The sequence below is a fragment of the Octopus bimaculoides genome, chromosome 6, assembly GCF_046866305.1.
Source record: "Octopus bimaculoides isolate indiv1 chromosome 6, ASM4686630v1, whole genome shotgun sequence".
In the NCBI taxonomy this organism is placed as follows: domain Eukaryota; kingdom Metazoa; phylum Mollusca; class Cephalopoda; order Octopoda; family Octopodidae; genus Octopus; species Octopus bimaculoides.
In genome coordinates this window covers 71,750,266-71,762,916 of record NC_142933.1, presented here as the reverse complement: position 1 = coordinate 71,762,916, position 12,651 = coordinate 71,750,266, and the positions used below count along the sequence as shown (strand labels likewise).

The following is a 12,651-nucleotide window of genomic DNA, read 5'->3' as shown; positions in this document are numbered from 1 at the left end:
TTGTTTAGTAAAGCAGAGTTAAATTACTTATTGCGCGATTCGGAATTACCGAAAGAAAAGACAGAGTTGCTTGGTTCCAGACTTCAAAAATGGAATTTTCTCCAGCCTTCCCATTTCTGCCATCGCCATTTGTAATTTTCATCATTTTATTTTCATCGGGAAAATGTTTTGTTTCTGCTATGATATCAGTAGCCTGTTGGAAAGAATTGGCTTTCACTATGACCCAGAAGAATGGAGACTGTTCATTGACTCTAGTAAAGCTAGCCTTAAAGCTGTATTACTGCGCAACAGCAATGAAAAACCTTCATCTCTGTTCACTAGTTATGCAAGTACGATTAACATAAAACATGACAGAGTAAAGTAATAGAGGCAGGTGCGGGGGAAAATGAAAAATAGACATTTTCAGTTAACAAAATCTGGACGTGATAGAGAAATTTAGATATCAGATCTGAAAATAGCATTAGAAATTTGGTAGGAATCGGTAGTTTACGCGTCTATAACAACAACATAAAAAATATTGAAATTTGCTACCTAGTGTTATTTTTCAGCTTTTGGTACAGGGCTAGTCGATTACACCGACTCCAGTGATCAACTGGTACCTATGTTATCGACCCCGAATGGATGAAAGACAAAGTCGACCCCGACAGAGTTTGAACACAGAACATGAACACGAATAAAATGGTGCTAAGCATTTTGTCCGGCGTGCTTACTCTCCTGCCAGCTCGCCGCCTAAATATTCTTTTCCTCTCTAGGCACAAGGCCCGGAATTTTGGGGGAGGGAGCCAGTCGATTAGATTGATCATGGTACTTAATTTGGCCTCGGCGGAATTTGAACTCAGAACGTAAAGACAGACGGAATACCGATTTTTTTATTAGACATAAAGCCCTAAATACAGATGCGGACACCACAAGGACAGACAAGACCACAGAGGGGACAAAAACATACCACGAATGTAAATGGGATGAAATTATATAATAATGAAAAAAAAAAAAGGAAAATGGCCGCACGGGCCCCACTCCCATGCGGTACCATTTGAACAAATATATGTACTATCTACAATTGTTCTTTTTCCTACTATATCACCATTATAACATCATTTAACATACTTTTTTTTCTCTTTTAGTATAACTTCGTCAATGGTTCAATATCTCTCAGATTCACTACTGGTTGCAACTCCTTGAACTCCACCTCCACTCCTGGTGGGTCAACACTATCTCTACACATCTCTTTCAACTTTCTGTAGTTCTCTTCTTCAATCAGTATTGCCTTCACATCCACTGCGTAGACGTATGAAGGCACCTTCACTCTTACTATTGAATTAAACTTAATAATCTTTTTTTCTGTTTCTACATTCTTTCAGTATGTCACATAATACCACACTCCATCTCCTCCTCGTATATTCTTTTCTTTATCTTGTACTTTTTGTTCTCTTTTTCCTTCCTCTATCCCAAATAATCTCTTCAACTCTCCTTCCTGCAGTTGTATTTCCGAATCCTTCTCCATTGGAACAACCGGTATCTTTACTGGTAACTCCACTTTCTTTTTACTTTCCCTTTTTTCTTCCTTCCTACTAACCTCCATCACAGTTTCTTTTCTCACCTCTTCTCTCTTCTTTTTCTGCTTCTCTGACAGAGAACTCATTCCTCCGCTTCTCCTTCTTTTCTTTTTAACCATAGTGAATCCATTCTCCGTTTCTTTTTCTGTTGCCTTGTTCTGTACTACCTGGTCCACACTCTCTTGTCTCTCCTCCCGTTCTCTTTGTGGCTTTCTTTGGGTACACCATGCTTTCATGTGAAACACACTGGCGGCCTACCCTCCACAGAAACTCTCAGTCTCACATCTTCTAGCAGCACAATCTCATCCACCACACTATTCAAGTCCTCCGTTGTTGCCTGAATCGTCAATTTGATACCATATCCCCAGTAGTTCACCTTCTGGGTCCTTGTAGCCTTCACAATCTTCCCGTCTTTCATATTGTATGTTATGGCTGTCATCAGCCATTCTTCTTTCAGTTCGGGTGACACCTTACCCACTCGCACCTTGGCCACACGTTTGCCGCAGTACGGAAGCAAGAGCACCCATTCCTCTGTTCTTATTGCCACTGTGGAGTGCTTTATTGCTTCCTCCTCCGTTGTGAAACGCACCTCTTTTAATTTTCTATACTTTTCTTTTTCTATTAAAATCCATCTCGCCTCCTTATCGCAACGGTCAGAGAGGTTCAGTTTGACAATGTCTTTTATTTTGGATATCTTCTCTATTTTTTGTGTATCGATATGACATCAAATATATGCCGTTCCTATGTACCTCTTGCGTCTGTATGTCTGTTCTTTTTTGTTTTTGTGATTCTGTACTACCTTGCGTCTGTTCTATATTTCTTTGTGACTGTATATCTGTCTGTAGTTCATGTTTGTGTGACTGTAAGTCTGCATGTTGTGTTTGTGTGTCTGTGTTTTCAGGTTCTGTGCTTTTTGGTTTCTGCAACTCTGTGTTATCTTCTTCCCTTCTGAGTGTGTGTATGTCTGTGTGTTTAAGCATCTGTGTATCTGTCTGTCTGTGCGATTGTGAGACTGTATGGTTCTGTGGTAATGTTCTGCTGCTATTATCTTCTTTCCTCAGTGATCCCACTTGATCCTGTGATTTGCATTTTTTCCCTTGTTCGACTTTCGGCGATGAGCTCCTCCTTTCTCTCTTCCTTGATCTAGCTTCCTCAAAATCAGCTTTCTGCTCCTCTTCCTGTGATTGTTTCCTCTCCTCTATCTCGCCTTCTTGCGTTTCCATTTCTTTGTTTTCCATTATTTCTGGACACCTTCTTTTAATGTGACCTCTTTTGCCACATTCGTAGCACTTTGGAGGTCTCCCCTCCAACATTATGTCCAGTTTGTCCTCGTTAGGCAGCTCCAGTGTCTCCGGTATGTCACTGTAAACTTTCTGACTTGCTATAAAAAGCACATTCAATCCATACCCCCACCAATTTATTTGTTGGGTTCTGCTTATCATAATTATCCTTGCATCTTCTCCTTCTCTTTCAGGAAAAACTGCTGCTATTACCCATTCCAACTCTATTTTCGGTGGGATCCTACCCACTCTATTCCACGTTGGACGTCTACCCAACTTATTGGGAAAGAGCATCCAATTTCCATTGGCTAGTGTTTTATTGGCGCATTTCTTTGCTGCCTCCTCCGATACAAATGTTATTTCTACAGACGCGTATGTCTTGCCTCTTGTAAAAAAAACGACACATCTTCTTGCAATTCCTTCAAACACTCCTCCACCTCCTCCTTCGTTGCGCTCTCTATTCTTTTATTTTTCCTTGAAAAGGATTTATATTCCACGACTCCAATTTCCATCTTCATCCTTTCCTCCTCTGATGGGGTCAACTTTACGTTTGGCCCCTCCTTCTTTATCATTTCTTTATATTTTTCAATTTTCTCAGCCATGTCTTCATTCCAATGTATTTCATGTTGCTTCAGCAGGCCTGGGACGACGGAGGCTCGACTCCCCGTCGCTGCTGCATACGTCTTCATTTTCTCCATCTCAGCAACGCCCACCAAAAAATAGTGGCGTTATACTAAAAAATTCGCAGCGAGTAATGACACGTCCGACCAGTAAACTCACGGCAGACGAAATACCGCTAAGCATTTTATCCGGCGTGCACGTTTTTGATTGCTCGCCGCCTAAATATTGTGAGATATGTTGGTTTCAAACTTTGGCAAAAGACCAGCAATTTTGGGTAGGACTAGTCAATTACATCAACTCCAGAGCCCCAACTGGTGCTTGATTTACAGAATCCGAAAGTATGAAAGGCAAAGTCGACCTCGGCGGAATTTGAAACCAGTACGTAAAGACGGACGAAATGCTGTTAAGCATATTGCCTGGCATGCTAACGATTTTGCCAGTTCGCTGCTAAATATTGTGAGACATTAAAATGTAGTGAAGGCGCGTGGCCGAGTGGTCAGGGCGTTGTTCTTGCGATCGCTAGATCGTGGGTTCGGTTCCCAGACAGAGCAGCGCTTTGTGTTCTTGAGCAAAACACTTCATTTAACGTTGCTCTAGTTTTCCTTTCGATCAGCGCGGAATATTGGCTTGATCGCATAGCCAGCGGAGTAGCGTCTTCAAAGGTAAAACCGATGCAAGGTGCATTGTGTAACAACATTTTATAATCTGGTCGGTCACGTGAATATTAAAATGTAATAATTATGCTTTAATTAGTAAAGGTGGCGAGCTGACAGAATTATTAGAAAGTTAGAAAAAAAAAAAATATGTGAAAATTCCTTCCGACTCTTTACGCACTGAGTTCAAATTCTTTACGGAACAACTTTGCTTTTCATTCATCCTGGGTTGATGAAATAGAGTATCAGTAAAATACTTTAGTCATGATATCGCCTAATCCCTTCCTTGCGAAAATACTGGCCTTAGGTCCAATTCAGAAACAATTATTTGAAGACAGTGGATTGACAGAATCATTAGCCCATCGGTAGGACTGCTTTGCAGGATTTGTTGTGACTTTTAACTTTCGGAGTTCAAATTTGCCTTTCAGCCCTCCAGAGCCGATTAAATGAAATACCAGTCAAATACTGAAGACGACAGTATTGAATACCACCCTCCCCTCAGAATTGCTAGTGTTATGATATACTGTTAGATATAATTGTGTTTTAACAAGTCATTCAGGTTTTACAAGAAAATAGAGTTCATTTCTTTGTTTAAGAATATGTAGAGGACCTGGAAATTTGACCAAAATAAACAAAGGAAAAAAACAAAAAAAACAATACGGACTAATTATGATAACAATTAAAATGATTTTGTTCACATTCTCTACTTGTCGATAAATCAGTTTAGCTGTTGTTACAAGGTATGATTAACCGTAATAAAATGTGCATAGGATATAAGCTTCATTTTCATTGTCGAAGATAACTAGAAAACAGAAATGCTGAAGATATTCTTAGAAAGAGTGACTGATACTGGATCCTATCTTGTAGCGTAGTTGAAAGGGGACAGGCGAAGAAGCGTGCACCTCAGGCGACTCTTTTATGCGACATACAGAGAAAGGCTTTAACCCCCAAGGACATCCATGCTGACATAATTGCTACATGAGGGGATGACACTCCAGCTTTATCAACAGTGCAAAAGTGGGCGGCTGAATTTTTTGGTGGGGAAGGGAGAGTCTTGAAGATGACCCAAGGTTTGGACCCAAGGCCTGCAACTACCACTACCGATGATAGCATTGATTGTGTTCACCACATGGTGATGGATGACAGGAAATTAACTACGAATCAAATAGCCAATACTGTTGACATATCCCTGAGAGTGTTAGAATATTCTGCACAATGAACTTGGCATACCGAAAGTTTCTGCTCGTGGGTGCAACGTCTTCTGACATTTGATCAAAAGTGCACCAAGCTGATCACATCATGGGAAAATCGAACATTGTTTTAAGCAGATCGAGTTGGTTTTCTTGAATGTCTCCTGACCCAGTATGAGTGTTGGGCTTATCACTTTGATCCAGAGACAATCCATGCAATGGAAACACCCCAACTCACCTGCTCCAAAAAGGCCAAGGAAGTTTCATCTGCAGGGAAGGTGACCATCTAAGTTCTGGGAGATAGAAAAAGCATTGTGTCTATTGAGTATCTTCAAAAGGGCCACACCATCAATGGAGAGTACTATACTAATTTGCTAAGGCAGTTACAAAAGGCCATCAAGACCAAACTCGCAGGAAAATTGACGAAGTGGGTATTGTTTCATCAGGACAGTAGTCCAGCACACAAATCCTTGAACAATTTATGAAGGTACATCCATGATTAACAAATATTTTTACTAACAGCGTGGCGACAGATGACGACCTAATTTGTTTTGAAAAATGTCAAGCAACGAGATGGAATGGCTAAAATTCATTTCGCCACAAACAACTAAGTCATCTCGCTATTAAACGACCAAGCAAAATCAACAGCGTTTTAACTCAGCAGATAATTAAGATTGTTGAGATATATCCTTACAATGAACAGTTATGTACCTGTCCCCTCATTACGCTCCATCTCACTGTTACTGGAGGTTGCTAAAAAGAATCCAGAACCAAAAAAGTCATAGAAATTTTACCCAATGCGAAGTTATAAGAACGCCTTCATAACTTGAGTTGTTGCACGATAGAACCAAAAGACAGGCAGATTTTCTTCGCGATGTTGGCTGGAATATGCTTCTTGGTCCTCATTGTTAAAAATACTAATTACACATGTAATGTCACGATGCTATGTAAAGTGATTCCAATCCGTATGTATTACGTTGTGTACTGGGGGTCAATCTAATCGACTGGCCCCCTCCCCCAAAATTTCAGGCCTTGTGCTTAGAGTAGAAAAGAATAAATGACTGATTTAATTTTTGTTTCCTTATCTTAAGAAATTCAACAAAAGTTACTTTTTTCTTCACATTGTGTAATACTATCATATGTAAATTGTGTACAAGTCATGCATTGTTATTTAATAATTGATTCATAATATTTTTGATTCATAACTTTGATTGCTTCCAATATTTAAATAAAATGTGACTTTTCTCGCCTCACTAAAATTGTGATTCCCCACCACACCGTTTGTAAATGCTGGGAGAGATAAAAATGAATATTGATAAAGGTGCCAAACAAACACCCAATTTTCCAAATCATAACGCAAGTTATTCCTAGTGAATTCAATGAATGAAATTCTCGTGACTCTCACAGCATGCACTACTTAATATCCTCACATTCATATCACTGAAACAACATACCAAATTCACTTGACATCGTTCTGATTTCCCAAACCAACTAATATCATCATTTTTTGTAACAACTTCACACTCCCTATGGAAGGTCCTTTAGTTTTTAAAGGAGCAGATTAGCGGAATCGATAATGCATCGGTCAAAATTCCAGCAGTATTTAGTTACAACCCTCTATGTTCTGAGTTCAAATAGTGCCGAGGCAAACTTTGTCTCTCATCTTTCCGGAGTCGATAATAAAGTACTAGCCAAGGAATAGGTTAGATGTAATCAACTACACTCTTCCTTGTAAATGATGTTTGTGGTTTTGGGTCAAATATAAATAACCATGTAATTCTCGTCCAAAAAATAGAATCATCGGAGAAATAGTTTGCGCTACTTCAGCTGACACCGAAATTCTGTTTCCGGTGTAAACTGAAATATACATATACGGAACAGAAAACATGACCTGAAATAAAATCTGATTTGTATGTTGTAGTTTCCATGATTATTGTTTTCTTAATTATTTTAATTAATTTTATAATAATTCACATACATATAAACTCTGTAAAAAGATATTCGGATCAAGTTTTATATTTCTAATCTCTTAAAATAATGCCGATTATCACGTAATTGCAAAGATCATAAAGACACCAGTACTCGTTGTTTATCAATCAGCATTGATTGAACAAATCTTTGATCAATTGTAAGTCTAACTGTAGTAAATTATCCTGTCTTAGTTGCCGCTACCAGTATACAACATTATTCCAAAGTGCCCTGAGGGAGTTTGGTGGCTATTTTGTAGAGCTCTAATTTTTTTAATAAAATATTAGGTTTTATGATGCAAAACTAAAACAAAAATACTAATATCCACCTATCTTGCATCGCTATGGTCGTCGTCATCGTCATCATCTATATATATGTATATGTGTACCCGGTTATCAGTCCGCCCGCATAGCTCAGTCGGTAGAGCATCAGACTTTTAATCTGAGGGTCGCGGGTTCAAGTCCCTCTGCGGGCGTACATTTGTTTTTATGGTCGTTTGCCAGAATGAGTGCCTCTGTATAGGTGAAACAAAATAAAGAGTATATATAAATGTTGGATAATTGTATACACTTGAATCATCTATTTTTTTTTTTTTTGCTGTAGTTACAGCTCAGAGCTGCAGCCATGCTGATGCTCCGCCGTTGAATAAATAATCATTTGATTGCGGCCATGTGGGAGCACCACCTTAAGGGATTTTAGTCGAACAAATTGACTGCAGGACTTTGTCTTTCTATGCCAAGTACTTATTCTATCGGTCTCAGAAATATTTGCCTGTGAATTTGGAGAATTTGGATGAAATATGCTTGCAGGTGAAGCCGCCTCTAATCATTTGGCTCTCGGTATTCATTCATTTGCGGTTTTACAGTTGTAATGAGTCTTATAAAATACTGAAATCACTGCGATGTCAGCCTAAATTGAGTTTATTTCCTTCTAAATTAATGAATCACTTGTAAATTTTAGTACTGTTTAATACACCGAAATGTGTTTACATGGTAATGCTAACAATAATAATTTTAAAAAATCCCGAATTACAAGTGTTTCAGAATGTGAAATACAATAAAATGACGAAAAATTACAGTCAAGAAAAAATATTTTAGTGGTGGCTGTTGTTTCGAAGGCACAATGGGAGGTGTGAGAGGTGGATGACAGAAGTTTGAAAGACATAGATTATTTATTTACTCATTTATTTGTTTATTTATTTATTTTATTGACTCACCCTACTCATTGTTTTGAAATGTATGATATTAAATTATTTAGAAAACTCCCGAAAAAGACCCAACAAAAACGGAGAAGTTCCGACTTCTGTGGAACAGCTACTTTGACAGTCCACCCAAACGAGTACTGATTAGAGTTTTCTAAGGCTGAATACTCACAAGTCTGATCACGTCAAGTCAAAACACTTTATAAAGCAAAATCATAATTACCGCTTCCTACGGCTTAAAAAGAAATCCAAGGGAAATAACACTATATTAGTTCTTATCTAAGGGAGAGAACCCTTACTGTCTGTTAAGGCAATTAGTACGAGAAGGAAAGCAAAAACAATAAGAAAAACGTTACGAAATCGTATAGTCGTTATCGTAGGTGGTAGAATACCATGGCAACTGAATATAGTACCTAAGACCAGACGGATACGTCATCTATTCCGATCTCACCATTAGTGTTTCTTTAGTTTAAGCTAAAGAGACACTAATGAAACGTATACTACATACTACAAGCTTAACAAAAGAGGGAAAAATAGAGAGAAAAGGACCCCCTTTAGTCATGAATGACCATGGGATTGAGCCTAAAAGGTTCCCCTCCGAGGCACAAGTCCGGGCAAAGTTGTTTATGGAAGACCAGCAATCACCCATGCATACTAGCCTTCCCCTATTCACGATACCGATGTTATCCAAAGGAAAAGCAAGGACCGATACAGCTTGGCACCAGTGATGTCGCCACTCATTTCTACAGCTGAGTGAACTGGAGCAATGTGAAATAAAGTGTCTTGTTCAAGAGCGCAACACTCAGCCCGGCCCGGCCCGGTAATCGAGTTCACTACTTCAAGATTGTGAACCCGACACTCTAACCACTGAGCCACGCACCTTCACAAACTTAACAAACCTATTTTTATTTCCCCTACTCTACACTAATCTCACCATAGAGTCAGAAGTGCAATGGCTTCTTCACTCACTCCAAACTAAGTAGACTACATTATTGCTTCCACCATCTTCAATTAGAGCTCTTATAAGACATTTTCTTTTCCAAGAAAACACTTCAATCTATTTCTCTTACAGAGAAACGTGCCATTGTATCTAGTCCTCTTATTGCTATGTATTGTTCTCACTGATATCTGAAAGCACCCATTCTCTTCACCACTTTGAATCTCTTTCACTCCTCAATGGCATTTAGTACAGTTTCTGTAGGATCAGATTAAGAACAAATCTGATATCATACGCCAAGTGGTGTCTCGCCTTTGAGATTATTGGCGAAATTAATGCTGTTGCGTTGCAATTGACAGTAAAGATTTTGATCGTATCTAACAAGACAATACTTTAGTGAATTTAGACGCATTTATGCTCATCACAATTCTTGAAGTTTGCTATGAGATCGTAACTAGAACAACTCGTCCCACATTCTATAACAACACTGATATGTCTTGTAGTTCAGTTACATATACTACAGTCTTCTCTCCGTACATTAATAACATTCCCACTGTCATTTCTAAGCACACAAGCTCTAATGCAGATGATAACATCATTAATTTCACCTTAATCTTTCGCACACTGACATCAGCCAGTGTTTCAATTAGTTATTAGATACAAACTACATATATAAAGAAAATAGTGTTGTACTATATCTACATTTCTCACCAACAGCTAAATACCCCGAATTCACAACAAATGCCCCGATGCTGATTGCTACTCATAGTAACTTCACGTGAATAACAGATTCAAATTTAAATCTCCACGAAAATTTTAAGATTTCATTAACTGATAACTCATTCTGGTATTCTATTTCGCTTCACTTGTGTACCTTATGTCTCTGAAAAAAGATCTTAAGATCGCAATACTTTAAATAATTTTACATTCGTAAGAGATCTTCGTAAATATTTCAAGGTTACAATTACCCGCTTTTTTTTGCTTTTTTAGGAATACAATTAATTTTGGTTAATTAAGAAATCAATTTTAAAAGCTTGTGTTTGCGAGTCATTTTGTATTTGTAAACCTAATTTCTTTTACTGCAGTTTCCAAAAAAAGCATAACACCTTGCAACCGCTCTTTCTTTCCTTTATATCACCGAATCTCGTGCCTCTTTTCGATCAAGGAAAACAGGAAAGTAAATCTAAGATTACTAGCTTTATATCATGGGCAATATTTTATGGAGTGGAGGCGCAATGGCCTAGTGGTTAGGGCAGTGGACTCGTGGTCATAGGATCGTGGTTTCGATTCCCAGACCGGGCGTTGTGAGTGTTTATTGAGGGAAAGCACCTAAAGCTCCACGAGGCTCCGGCAGGGGATGGTGGCGAACCCTGCTGTACTCTATCACCACAACTTTCTCTCAATTTTACTTCCTGTTTCTGTTGTACCTGTAATTCAAAGGGTCAACCTTGTCACGCTGAATATCCCCGAGAACTACGTTAAGGGTACACGTGTCTGTGGAGTGCTCAGCCACTTGTACGTTAATTTCACGAGCAGGCTGTTCCGTTGATCGGATCAACTGGAACCCTCGACGTCGTAAGCGACGGAGTGCCAACAAATCTTTCGTCTGCGCGGAAAGAGAAGTTTAGTCTCTGTAGTATTATATTGTAGACTACGCTATATATTTATTCTATACTGTTTTTGGATTGTTATGTTGACTTCGAAGTCAACACTGTGAATTGAGTGTACTGAAGCACACAACACTTGAGCAGAAACTAGAAAGGTAGCATTTGGTCGCATGGAAGATATTACTTTTATAGTATTAGTTAGACCAGAAATTTAAGTTGGCGAGCTGGTAGAATCGTTAGCATGCAGAGCAAAATGCTTAGCGACATTTCGTCCGTCTTTACGTTCTGAGTTTAAGCTCCATAGGGGTCGGCTTTACCTTTAGTTGCTTTCGGGCTCAATAAAATAAGTGCCTGTTGAACACCGAGGTCGATCCTCTACTCCAAAATTACTAACTTTGTGCCAAAATTTGAAATCATTAATTACACCAGAAATTTATTTTGAACAGCATGCGTAAGTTATGGAAACATTCAGTATCTTTGCTCTGTATCAGCTCCATGAGCGAATCCATGCCTGACGGAAGCTGGTTAAAGGTCAGGATATATCTGTTTTGTATTTTCATTCACCCAGATCAACATGTGAATAGAAAATGTGGTGAGGTGACAAATAGGAGAAATCTTACACATTGAGAAAGCTGTATCCAAAAGATCGAGTTGACCTGCCGACTATATTCATCTTTCCGGTGTTCAAAATATTACATAGCGTTCGTATTTTGTTCTTGTCAATATCTAACTATGCAGAAATACTTAATCTTAAGTCTTTTTATGGAAATACAAGGTTGTCTTGGTTAGAAGGTCTATCTGCCGCAGCCGCAGCCGCCTCGTCGTCGTCGTCGTCGTCGTCGTCCTCCTCCTCCTCCTCCTCCCCCCTCCTCCTCTGCCGCCTCCGCCGCCTCCGCCGTCGCTGCCTTCGCCGCCGCTACTGTTTCTACAAGTCATTTAAGAGTTTCTAGATTTAACTTTGCACAAATTTTTAATGGGCTGTTGACATCGAGAGATCATACATGCTTAAGAGTATTGTCAATTAAACACTCAAGAGATGCAAATAGAAATTAAACAATTCCCTACACATTTACTCAAATACGAACGGATCACCTATCAAATCGCAATGTTTTATTGTCGAAGAAGGTAGCGAGCTGGCAGAATAGTTAGCACGCCGGACAAAATGCATAGCGGTATTTCGTACGTCTTTACATTCTGAGTTCAAATCCTACCTTGGTCCACTTTGCTTTTCATCCTTCCAGGATCGATAAAATAAATACCAGTGAAATACTAGTGTCGATGTAATCAACTTATTCTTCTCCACAAATTGTTGGTCTCCTATCAAAATTTAAAACCAATATTTTATGGCCGAATAGCTAAAGGGAAGTAATTCAAATAAAAGTACTTAAAAGTTACTTCCCTTTAAAAGGAACGTGTGTGTGCTTGTCTGTGTAGATATATTTATAAATTCCGTTTTGTATGTATATATTTTGTTTTTGCATTTGGTTTGCAAGATTCTTCATGTTGAAGCATATTTTATTGTCTCTGGGAAGAATCGTTCTCTCTTAGTGCCTTATTAATTCAACACACTCACCGGTCCGGTTTCCAAAAGACGTTGAAAAGTTTGCAAGACGCAACGAAAATTATATTTAAAAATGA

General features: G+C 38.8%; 1 non-coding gene across 1 annotated transcript; it reads left to right on the top strand.

The window, feature by feature from the left end:
- Positions 1 to 7,670: 7,670 nt before the first annotated feature.
- On the top strand, positions 7,671 to 7,743 carry Trnak-uuu (transfer RNA lysine (anticodon UUU)). The gene has a single exon. It is a non-coding gene; the product is annotated as a tRNA-Lys (tRNA).
- The last annotated feature ends 4,908 nt before the right edge of the window (positions 7,744 to 12,651 follow it).